Source organism: Ornithorhynchus anatinus, chromosome 4 (genome assembly GCF_004115215.2).
Source record: "Ornithorhynchus anatinus isolate Pmale09 chromosome 4, mOrnAna1.pri.v4, whole genome shotgun sequence".
Lineage (NCBI taxonomy): Eukaryota > Metazoa > Chordata > Mammalia > Monotremata > Ornithorhynchidae > Ornithorhynchus > Ornithorhynchus anatinus.
Genome location: NC_041731.1, coordinates 115,552,452 through 115,565,401, shown reverse-complemented (window position 1 = coordinate 115,565,401; position 12,950 = coordinate 115,552,452). Strand labels below are relative to the sequence as shown.

Here is a 12,950-nt window from a genome sequence, read left to right as displayed (position 1 = left end):
GAAAAGAGCATCATCTGATTGTATGGGCAAGATATGCTGACCAGTTGGTCCAGGACAGACCACTTTCCAAGAACAAATTGGTTAGAACACTCACAAAAATCAATGACTGTCCGTACAGCAAAATATATGGTCTGTCTACTGTTACAGAGCGTATCTTAGCTTATTTGGTTTGAGGGTGGTTTTTCTCAAATCTAATTGTGCTTAGATTCTAAATGTTAATTTCTGTTTTTTGGATGAATAATTGCTTCAGTGCATTTTTCTAGGTAATAGATGACCATTTTGGATAGGATTACACTGTCATTCCTGACATCTTTCAACTCCTGACCTTGTCCTATAAGGGTGCATATTTTAACTTAGCTTAAGAACTTTGGAATAATTAAATTACTGGATTGTCTAGACAAATTCTTTAACATCACAGTGGCAGGTCTAGAATAACAAGCTTATATAAAAGGAGTGGAAATATTAAAAATTAAAATAATGTTAAATATTAAAGCACAACCTCTAAGACATAAAGCAAAAAGTCACAATGTACGCCATTATTTCATCAGTTTTATTTGAAATTTACTTTTCAAAGGAAGAGTCCTTTCGACAAGAGTTGATAGAAAGAGGTGGTGGTTCAAAGATATAACCTAATTCTAAGCATCTAATCTGAGCTGGCTGGACTAAAGTAACCACGAGTCCTACATCAGGCAGGAAAGACTAAAAGCTTCAGAGTCCCTACCACCTACACGTTTAGACTTTTTGGCTCATGACTGTATCCAAATAAAAAAGAAAAAGTGGAGGAGCTCTTCATAGAAATCACTTGCCTTCAACCACACCTCTCTATTTCTATCCATCCAAGCCCCACGTCTGGGAGTAACATGGTGGCCTCATGTCTTACTCTTGTAGTAATGCCACTTGAAGTAGTTGATTAATATTAACAGTAATAATACTTGCATTTGTTAAATGATTACTATGTGCTAAACCTTGGGGTAAATACAGAATAATCAGATTGGACAACCAATGCATTACACAGGCCTCACTTTGAGTGAATTAACACAGATATTTAATTCCCACTCTACAGATAAAGGAACTGACTTGCTCAAGGTCACACAGCAGGCAAGTGGAGGAGCCAAGATTATTATCCAGATGTGCCTCGAAGTCTGTGCTCTTTGCATTAGGATATTATGTATCCTGCTGATGGAAAATGTTCTTGAATCAATCAGTGTGGACTGTATTGAGCACTGTACTAAATGCTTGGGAGACTAAACTACAATAGATTTGGTAGGTGTGATCCCTGCCCATAAGAAGCTCACAGTCTACTGAAGAATTATTTTTATTAACTTTTCAATCATCTCTAATTTCCTTGCTTCCAAGCTGCAGTTCTGCCCCGATTCCCCACCTAATTGCCTCAGTATCTTCACAGCTACTCTTTGTTTAGTAAAAATCAGAAACTTTAAAGTATGTAGTTATACCTCCTTATCTCCCCAACGATGGAGCTTAATAGGAAAGATAAAATCTATTGGTGGTAGATGACTGGCCTCGGGTTAGACTGACCCATTATTAGTTTGGTCTGGCAGGGGCTGTGACAGATTTGGTAGATTGTAGATTATCTGGGGTCTCAGCACCTCCTTTGTCTGCAACTGAGCATAGAGCAAAGAAGCATTCATCAGAGGGCAGAAATCCTGAGAAACTCCTTCACTGGTGAACTTGAATGTTTGACACCCATTCGGTCTCCCAGTGGCAGGAAGACTCAGGATATATTTTGGTGTTAAAAAATTCCCTTCCACATCAACAAATAGCATTCTATTTCAAATAATAAAAGGTTCATAATGAAATATTGAGGAAATTCATTACTTTATCACTCTCACTGATCCTGGTGGGAAAATTATTATTAAAACTACACAGATTAATACCAGCACTTAGAGTTTCTAGAGTTGGGTAAAACATGCATAGTTAATACAATTGTAAAACACTGGGAGGTTAATTTTCAGCTCACTGTGAGAGAATTTACACATACTTCCCATCAACAATGAGAGCATATGTGTGTATGCAAATGTCCATGAAATGCACACAATTGCGAAGTTACTTTTGCCCTAGATTTCTCATATCTCACTTCCAACATTTGTAAATCTTTCTTTGAATTACAAATAGGAAGTGCCTACCCGTTGAAGGAATTATGATAATTTGAGAAATCTAACACAAAAACAAAGCATTTGAGAGCTCTGAGAGTGAAAAAAGTACAAACTACAGCTTTTTCATTTTCTTGTGATTCTCATTTAATATGGTAACCATGGTCAGTAATCACTATGTTTGCAGGAAAGCAATTTCCAAACTTTTTCCTTGCTTAAAGCTGAATTATAATTTCATAAACAATGAGTATTTGAGAAATTGAAATGAAATCATGGAAAACTAAAAACACTTTTCGGCCATCCAACGGTGAATCAATTCTCTTTAATTATGTCTGACCACAATTTTCTAATGAGTGTGGGTTATACAGCATTCAATTTCTTAGCAAACATTTACCCTGGAAAAACTAAGGTTATTTTACACGCAAGAGAAGTAGCGTGCCTAGTGGAAAGAGCACAGGCCTGGGAGGATTTGGTCTAATCCCAGTTTTTCCAGGTGTCTATTGGGAAAGTCACAACTTCTCTGTGCCTGAGTTTCCTCATCTGCCAAATGGGGATTCAGTACATGTTCTCCTTTCTTCTTAGACTGTGAGCCCCAGGCGGAACAAGGACGGTGTCCCAGAAGCTTAATTTGTATCACCCCACAACAATTAGAACAGTGCTTGATACATAGTAATTGCCCAACAAATACGACGATGACAATAATAACAGTGGTAATGCAAGAGTCAAATCTGGGTGTGGGCAGGGAATGTGTCAACCCAATCTATTGTATTGTATTCTCCCAAGTGCTCAGTAGAGTGCAATGCACACTGCAAGTGCTCAATAAATACCTTTGATCAATTGAAAGATGTTTAAGTGTCAAGGGTTCTTCTTTAGCTAAAAAATTTACATGGGCATAAACAGTACTTGCTGAGATTTTTCAGAAAATCACAACCACCAGTACTATATATATTAAAATTCTTATTTTGTGTTGCACATTGGAAAATGGACCTTATGGGCCTTCCTCAACTTTTCATTTCATACAACTATTAAATTTATTTACTGTGAGGTATGCTCAATTTTCTATAATGTGCATTTCCCCTACATATTTAATGTAAAATAATGAACTCGATTTCCAACCTAAACCTCACCGTGGTGGGGAACTGAGCATGCATACTGAAATGACTTTTTTTTAAATAGTATTTCTTAAGTGCTTACTATGTGCCAGCCACAGTACTAAGTGCTGGGGTAGATACAAGCTAACCAGGCTGGACATGGTTCTTGTCCCACATAGATAATAATAAATAATTATGGCATTTGTTAAGCACTTATTATTCAAACTGTACATTCCAAGTGCTTAGTACAGTGCTCTGCACAGAGTAAGCGAAGCAGTGTGGCTCAGTGGAAAGAGTGCAGGCTTGGGAGTCAGAGGTTATGGGTTCTAATCCCGCCTCTGCCACTTGTCAGCTGTATGACTTTGGGCAAGTCACTTAACTTCTCTGTGCCTCAGTTCCCTCATTTGTAAAATGGGGATGAAGACTGTGAGCCCCATGTGGGACAACCTGATCACCTTGTATCCCCCCAGTGCTTAAAAGAGCTCTTTGCACATAGTAAGTGCTTAAGAAATACCATTATTATCATTATTATTAATAAATACGATTGAATGACTGAATGAATGTACCAAGCACTTTTCTGAGTGCTCTGACAACTCTGAGGTTGTCCCACGTGGGTCTCAGAGTCTTCATCCCCATTTTACAGATAAGGTACCTGAGGCCCAGAGAAGTGAAGTAGCTTGCCCAAGGTCACACAACAGACAAGTGGCGGAGGCGGTATTAGAACCCACGTCCTCGGACACTGAAGTCCGTGCTCTTGCCACTAAGTCATGCTGCTTGAGGCTCAAAGTATGAATCCCCATTTTACAGATGAAGTTACAAGCACAGAGAAGTTGAGTAGGTTGCCAACACACAAATGGCAGAGCTGAGATTAGAACCCAGGTCCTTATGACTCCCAGGCCCAGGCTTTCCATCCACTAAGCCAAGCTGCTTCTCTAGCCTCCTGGCTCAATGCCACCAATCGTGAGAGTTTCTTCCCAAATGATTATCTAAGGCACCTTGGGTGGTAGATGGGCTCAGCAGAAATCTTGAATTCAGCTGCTCAATGTGGGTGAAGAAGATAACTGTGTCTACTGAGGATAACATGGCAACTGTCAAATGACCTAGTGGAAAGAGAATGGGCTTGGGAGTCAGAGGACCTGAGTTTTAAATCACATCCCCCCACCCACCACTTGTCTTCCATCTAACCTTGTCTTGTTTTATGCCCTCGAGTTGTATCCGACCCATAGTGACACCATGGACTCCTCTCTCTCAGAACGCCCTGCTCTCCATCTGCAATCGTTCTGGTAGTGGATTTGAAGAGTTTTCTTGGAAAAATACAAAAGTAGTTTACCATTGCCTCTTTCCATGCTGTAAATTTAAGTCTCCATCCTTGATTCTCTCCTGTGCCGCTGCTGCCTAGCACAGGTGAATTTTGACTTGTAGCAGATTGTCTTCCACTCACTAGCCACTGCCCAAGCTAGGAATGGAATGGACAGGCCTCTGCTTGACTCTCCCTCCCATAGCCGAGACTGGTAGACTACTGGAAACTCTCGAGGTGCTACCCTGAGAGGGGTCAGTATGACCTAGGACAAGAAAGCCTTTTAACTTCTTTGTGCCTCAGTTACCTCATTATACAATGGGGATTAAGACTGTGAGCTCCATATGGAACATGGACTGTGTCCAACCCGATTAACTTGTATCTACCCCAAAGCACAGTATGGTGCCTGACAAATACAGCGTGACTCAGTGGAAAGAGCCCGGGCTTGGGAGTTAGAGTTCGTGGGTTCTAATCTCAGCTCCGCCAGCTGTGTGACTTTAGGCAAGTCACTTCACTTCTCTGAGTCTCAGTTCCCTCAACTGTAGAAGGGGGATTAAAACTGTGAGCCCCATGTGGGGCAACCTGATTACCTTTTATCCCCCCCAGCACTTAGAATAGTGCTTTACACATAGTAAGTGCTTAACAAATACCACCCTTATTATTATTACATAGTAAGCACTTAACAAATGCCATAAGGAAACCAAAACAACCAAAAAAACCAAAAACCCAAAACAAACAACCACAACAACAATTCCCTTGTGGAAGGAAATAAAGTTATCTGTTTATTTTCAAAGGTGACCCAATAAGTTAGAAGGAGAGACTAAAGAGGCAAGAGGCTTGATTGAATTGGGGAGGACAAGGTTATTGTACTTCTTTCCGTTTCAATAACTTACCCAGTCTTTAGGTTCATATCAATGATGTGGAATCCTATGTGTAGTGATAAAATGGCCATTTGTCTTGTGATAGGTGCCTGGGTGATAAAATCCACAGCTCAAAAGTCACTTAACCCTGCTTCTTCCTACTTCTTGAGACTTGGTTCTTAGAAACCCCACCACCAAAATTTCTGTGCCTTAGTTCTCTGGAACCATTTTCAAGTTAGAAAACTATTTTTCATTAACATAAAAACTTAGAAATGGATTTTGAATATGAAGGGAATTTAATCATACACAAAGTTCTTCAGACCACACATAAACAGATAACAGATATTTACCAATTTTTGTTCCTAAATGAAAGAATCTGAATATAAATAAACTATTTGGTAAGCATATAGACATAATTTTGAGGACAGATCACTACTTAATAGTGGCATTTGTTAAGGTTGAAAAGTAGTGTGGTCTAGTGGGTAGAGCACAGACCTGAAGTCAGAAGGACCTGGGTTCACATGTCTTGTGTGACCTTGGCCAAGTCACTTCACTTCTCTGTGCCTCAGTTATCTGTAAAATGGGGATTAAGACTGTGAGGCCCATGAGGGTTAGGGTCTGTGTCCAACCTGATTACCGTGCATCTACCCCAGCGCTTAGTACAGTGCCTGACACGCACTGTGCTAAGCCCTTAAATACCACCAAAATGTACTGAGCATTTTACTAAGCACTATACACTGTAATAAGAACTTAAATTCCACTTAAATGTACCGCTGAAAAAAAAAAAAAAGAGTGCCTCTAAGTACCAAGCAGCATGGTGTAGTGGATAGAGCATGGGCCTGGGAGTCAGAAGGTCATGGGTTCTAATCCCAGCTCCACCACTTGTCTGCTGGGTGACCTTGGGCAAGTCACTTTGCTTCTCTGTGCCTTAGTTACCTCATCTTTAAAATGGGATTGAGACTGTGAGCTCCATGTGGGAATGGGACTGTGTCCAACCCGATGTGTTTTTATTCACCCCGGTGCTTAGTACAGTGCCTGGCACATAATAAGCGCTTAACAAATACCATAATTATTATTATACAAGAAAATTTGGTCAAAGTCTCTGTCCCACTCAGGGCTCAAAGTCTAAGGAGGAAGGAGAACATCTCCCAAATCCCCATTTAAAGATGAGACAAATGAGTGACAGAGAAGTTAACTAATTTACCCAAGATCACACAAAAAACAAAAGTGGGGATGCCTGGAGTAGGACCCACTATATATCAACATCCTTAAGTTGAATTGTTTCTACAATTGTTGGGCCTAAATAATGTATTTATTGAGTTATCATTTGCCTACCACTGATAAATCTTCCACTTTTCACAGCCCAAGCTGTTCTCAATAAAATATTATCACTGATCTTAATAAGGGAAATATTAATTGAAATATATTTTAATGAATGGCATTAAAGAATAATTCATTTCACAACTATGATAAATGGAATCTCCATGGTATATGAAGCCACGTTCATTACTGCTGGTGTGAAAATTTAAGTAGTATGTATGAACTTTTAGTTCAAAAGAAAGCTATGGCATTGTCTGCAACAAGACCTGTTAAATTAATCCATCCCTTTGTTTCTTTATCTTTTATTGCTGAATGGCTTTACAAAATGACATAACTTTAAAATAAGATGGAAACAATGAAGTTTTTGGAGTTGAGCCTATTCCAGGAATGACCCAAGAAACCTCAGGCAATTTTCATTTTTTAAGATACACATTCTGTGGTGCCCCGTTCTCGAATTTTTCACCGATTAGAACAGGAGTTGCTTCCTGATGTCTTTGTGTCCATACTCCTCCAGCAGTCAGGCTAGAAGCGTGTTCCAGAAAATGTGCTAGAACTTTCCTTTATTCCTCAGCTATTGACTTTGGCAACACTAAGGGATAGGAAATCCATTGTGACCTAGCAGTATAAACAATAAATGAACAGGAAGTAGCCATTTGGGTTATTTCTGTGCTGTCCTCTAGCACAGAATCCCTCAGTGCCGGCACAGATGCTTCTTTGTGAATCAAGAGAGTGGAGTTTGGGAAACTGTGTCCCATCCTTATCGCCGAACACACTATTCCCATATGGTCCTTACCCACGGCTTTTAAAATCCCAGAGCCTGAATGTGTCCCCAGGAAACGAATGCTCCTGTGCTATCTGTCAGCAGGATGTTCTGAGAAATGGTAACCTGCCATTTTGACAGTCTTTAAGCCAGAAAGTAAGCAGAGTGGTGCAGTCTTGCCTCAAGACATTTTCAATTCTCAAATGCCACCTGCTATCAAAACTGCAGCCAAATCTTAGGGAGAATAAAGAAAATGTGGCAAAGAAACCCTGTGGCTACAGGGAAACATCCAAAGATGGAATCAAATAGGTGCCATATGGAGGAATGTGTTGCAAAGTATTTTTTTTTCTTTCAGAAACAGGAGCAGAATATCAAAATGGTGGGGCTCTGGATTAACACCTTAAATTATTTTCCCATTTCCTTACCAAAGGTTCATAAATATAAAATATCAGTGATGAACAAAGAGTTGGGAATTTCTGCACATAGGACATAGTAGCTTACATAATATTAACTCATCCATGAGTTCAGAGTGTAATGAAAAAAATCTATGACCTCGAATTACTGAAGAGATAAAGCGTTAACTTCAAATTGTCCAGTTCGTTGGAGACGATCCTTTTGTAGGTCATCAAAACTATTCTCATGGTCATGTCTTTAATAAGGGAATAAAATCTCCTTATATGAGTAATAATACTGCCCAATCATGTCCAATCATCTCTTACCCTGGTCTCCAACTGGAATAAACTAAGTACTAATGCAATATATCAAAAAATACTATTCATGGCGTGCTTGCAGTGTGCATAGTACTGTACTACACAGTTGGAGAAAAACAATAGATAGTAGACACAGTTCCTGTCCTCAGGAGCTTCACAATCTAGTGGGAGAGGCAGACACTAAAATAAATTACAGGTAGGGAGGAAACAGAGTGCATAGACATGTTCACATGTGCTATGAAAGTGAGGAGTAGCTGAGTAATCAAGTGGTCAGGTGATACACACATACTGAGTGGTAATAGAAGGCAAAATGTTAAGAACATCAGGAATAATCAGAGAGCAACAATAAAATCTATAGACTCTATTTACTGAGGGCCTACTGTGTGCAGGCAGGGAATGTGTCTGCTAATTCAGTTGTTCTTTACTCTCCCATGCACGAAGTACTGTGTTAACTGAAGACCTCAGTTACCCTGAAATCAATTTTTAGTTCCACCTTAATGTCTTATGAACAACGTACGTTTATAATAGCCCTTAATATCCATGGGACATTGCAGTAGTGCTCAATGTACAGAGAAAGTTAAATGTAATAGTAATCATTCCTTATACTAGTGTAAGTATGCATGGGATAACAGATGAATACACAATATACATTAATACACAATCGGGCCCTAAAATCTGAAGATAGATTGATTGATTGCCAAGTAACATACCAAGCACTTGGGAGAGTACAATATAAAAGAGTCAGTGGACATGATGCCTGCCTACAAGGAATTTACGATCTTGTAGGATTTCCCGAGAATCCTGTAAAAGATGTGGTGGTTTCAGGAGGTCTTTGAAGATAGAGAGAAGAGAGTTCCGCTGGATGTGGTGTGAGGGCGGGGAAAAGGGGGAGAGAGGAGACCAGCAGCGAGAAAGAAGTGGAATAGGTACAGTAAGTCCTGAGAGGAGTTGCAAGCTGGGTTGTAGTGGGAAAGGAGTGAAGATAAGTACTGGGAAGAGAGCAGATTGAGTGCCTTAAAGCCAATGATCAGGAATTTCTGTTTGATGCAGAGATGAATTGTAATACATTGGAGGTTAATGAGTATGGAATGAGTTAATGAGTCGGGAGCAGCACGGTCTAGTGGATAGAACATGGGCCTGGGAGACATAAGGACCTGGGTTCCAAACCTGGCTCTGCCACTTGTCTGCTGTGTGATCTTGGGCAAATCATTTAACTTCTCTGTGCCTCAACTAGTTCATCTGTAAAATGGGATTAAGATTATGAGTTCCATGTGGGACAAGGACTTAGTCCAATGCAATTTACTTGATTCAGCCCAGCATTTAGTACAGTGCCCACCCCATAGTAAGCACTAAACAAATACCACAGTTATTATTATTATGAGGAGACTACAAAACATTTTTTTAGACAAATTATCTGGGCAGCAGAGTGAAGTTTGGATTGGAGATGTGAGAGGCTGGAGGCAAGGAGGAAGATGCAGTAGTAAAACTGGGATATGACTAGTGCTTGGACCAGCATGGGAGAAGTTTCGTTGGAGAGTAAGGGGGGGGGATTCCAGAGATACAAAGAAAGAACCAATAGGATTTGGAGGCTTGACAAGACTAGGGTTGAAAGAGAGAAGAATCGTTGATACTGCCAAGGTTTCACCTTGACAGTCTTGGGAGGGTAGTGAGAGTGTCATGAACAGAGACAAGAAAGTCCTGGGAATGAGCAGATTTGGGAGAGAAGATAAGGAATTTCATTTTAGACATGTTGAGCTTAGGGACCAGTGACGAAACCATGTAGCGATGCCCGAGGAAGGAGAAGATATAAGACGAGGAGTCAGGGCTCAATGAGATAATGCAAAGCTACCTGATTTGGACCTTCAGCAAAATGGTTATTAAACAAAGATTTAACTAGCTGATTCTTTATGCTTTTCCTTTTCAAATATGTGATAAAAATTTGAGTAAATTATACGATGTATAATGATGAGGAGGAAATTTACAAGAAAGCAGAACCCTACAGTGCAGGAAAAAGTTGAATTTACATACACAAAAAACAGAGGTGGATCATGCTTCCATCTTGTCAATAACACTGACCACAATTGATTGTTCTCTCACCCTGTTATTCCCAATGGCACGGAGAATTTCCCCATTACTTAATATCTGCTGCTTTTCGTTTTTAACTCCAACTTGTAATTCTCAATGGCAGAGAAAGAATTTCAGGGGTATTGGGGTTCAAGGTAGAGTTAGAAATATTATGTAGTAGTTGCCAAAAATTGTCCAGAAGGGAAATCACCAGCTACCAGAGTTTCGGCCAGTTCACCAGACTTGTTGCTTAAGGCCATAAGTTGAAAAAAATAAGGCTAAGAAATAACCCACAGTTTAATAAGAATTCAAGTTAAATAATAGAATGTGAGGTAGAAGACAAATAGTTGTCACATGAAAAATACTAAGAAAGGATTATAAAGCCAGATGTTGGGAAAATAAAACAAAAGGTGCAAGACTATTATCAATCTATAGTGAATACTAAACATATGATGTAGTTAATTCCGATTTTTGGAATCAATTTATTCTTGAAGTAATGATGATTGGTATTTTAAATAAATCACTTTCCTATCAAATGTTTCAGGTTTGTATAAAGGAGGTGAATTGCTTCAGTTAACTGGGCCCTTTGATGAATGAAAAATAGAAAACTTATAAAAGATTAATTAGGTGCAGACAATAACTCTATTAAGACTGAAATCATGTGCAATAATATGACAAGGTCAGAATATATGAAAAACTGCAAAAATTTGACAACTCTAATCTTATATTCCTATTTAACTCCAATCTTAATTCATTGGGGAAAAATAAATAGCAAATGAACACAGTCTGGATCTACAATATTATGTTGTGAATATCAGATGAGAGAATAGGGGATAGCTAAAAACTAAGGTGGCATTAAGTATTATTTTTATCAGAAAAAAAGCATTTTAGCATTTCTGCAGGAAGGGATAGGGGCCTTCTTGAAAATGTGCTTCACAGATTAAAAAATAATGAAATTAACTGCTGATAAAGCAATGTTATTTTGTGAAATATGAAAGTTATGCCAGAGCATAACAGACAAAATAGGAATCCGAAGAAGTCCTGGAAATTCAGCTCTCCAAGATGGTAATTAAAGATTATATTAACCACCCAATATGAAGTTTTCCATTAAATTTTCATGTTGGCCTTCATAATTAAACATTTAAGATGATCATTTGATAAGTAGATTTTTTTAAAACAGTAAGACCTGGGCCTATAGTAATGGGTAAGTGGGTTTTGTGGTTATAAATAGCAAGGAAATAACAAGTTGACTGGGATTCACCCAGGTAACATGCTGATAGCCCATTCTTTCTGAAGGTGAATTAAGTTTCATCTCCAGGATTGAATTATAACCTCTCAGTCTGTCTCCCTGTCTCTCTCACCTCCTACCCCCTTCATTCCACAGAAGGCTTGCCCTTTTTTAATGCTATTTGTTGAGTGCTTACTATGTGTTAAGCATCATTCTCAGCAGTGGGATGGGTACAAATATAAGTTGGATACAGTCCCTCTCCCACATGGGACTCACAGTCTAAGTAGGAGGGAGAACAGGCATTGAGTCCCTATTTGTCAGTTAAGTAAACTCAGACAGAGGTAAATTAAGTGACCTGCCCAAGGTCACACAGCAGGCAAGTGGCAGAGTGAGATTAGAACCTAGGTTCTCTGACTCTCAGGCTGTGCTCTTTCCACTAGGCCAAGCTGCTTCCCTCAACTTCTTTTGGTAAAAAGCATTCTTTGGTAAAGGGTTGTTCCCACCCTCTAACATACCTCAGTGAGAAAGCACAACAGCATTGGGAATCTAATCTTTTCAGTACCAGAGCACTAGAAGAATTTATATAGGAAAACATTAACTATGCAAACATCATAGATCCATATGTGAATACATTCATCGTGTGTGTCCACTACAACATCCTCAAGCCATTTGACTTTAAACTACTAGGAATACACTTTATATTCACCTTCTTCAGACCAACTAAAACAATTGCTAGAAAGTGGTAACTCTTACTTCAGCTTAGAACCCATGTGAAGTGGTTCTACCCAAAATGGTATTTCTTTTAAATGGATTAAAATCTTCCCTCTCAGGGGATGAGCATTACAGGGAAAACATCTACCAACTCATGCAATATTGCCCTTTTCTAAGCACTCAGTACAGTAAGTGTACAGTAAATATTATTGATTGATTTCCTAGTCCTTGGCATAATCTTCTAAAATCTGTTATACAATGATATTGTGCTGTTGAATTACACACACAAGTTGCCACCTGAAAATGATTTTAAGAAATTACTCATGAAAAAACTCACTTATGAGCATGTGTTCCATTGAAAAGCCCATTATGAGATTTAACATCCATCTATATTGCATATACAAAATATTAGTTAATCAGTGATATCTATTAAGTACTTACTATGGGCAGAGTCCTGTACTAAGCTCTTAAAAAGTACAGTAGAGTTAGCAGACTTGATCTCTGCCCAACAAGGAACTTACCATCTACAAGGATGCTTGATATCAAAAATATCTGTCCTTTGTTGTGCTGTTGGTTCCAAGAATTGCAACTCCTGGTGCTGGTTTCCCTTTTACTGCCTTTTCTCACATTCTTTATGAAGCTCTGGCTCTAAAGGAGCCACTCCTTGAAGTCCTGAGCTACAGTTATCTACTCACAGTGAAGTCATGTCTGTCATAGCCTACCTTCTTCTGGCAGGATGTGGAAGGCAAAACAGATGCCAGCAGGGTACCCGGACAGGTGCTGAATGGCGAGCTAAAG

The 12,950-nt window shown here is 39.2% G+C and overlaps 1 protein-coding gene and 1 non-coding gene across 2 annotated transcripts in view; both read right to left on the bottom strand.

The window, feature by feature from the left end:
- The window catches only part of NEGR1 (neuronal growth regulator 1), a 1,090,779-nt gene that overhangs the window by 870,745 nt on the left and 207,084 nt on the right, over positions 1 to 12,950 (bottom strand). The gene's annotated exons all lie outside the window — the stretch shown is intronic.
- Positions 4,617 to 4,754, bottom strand: LOC114811627. The gene has a single exon (XR_003759323.1). It is a non-coding gene; the product is annotated as a small nucleolar RNA SNORA7 (small nucleolar RNA).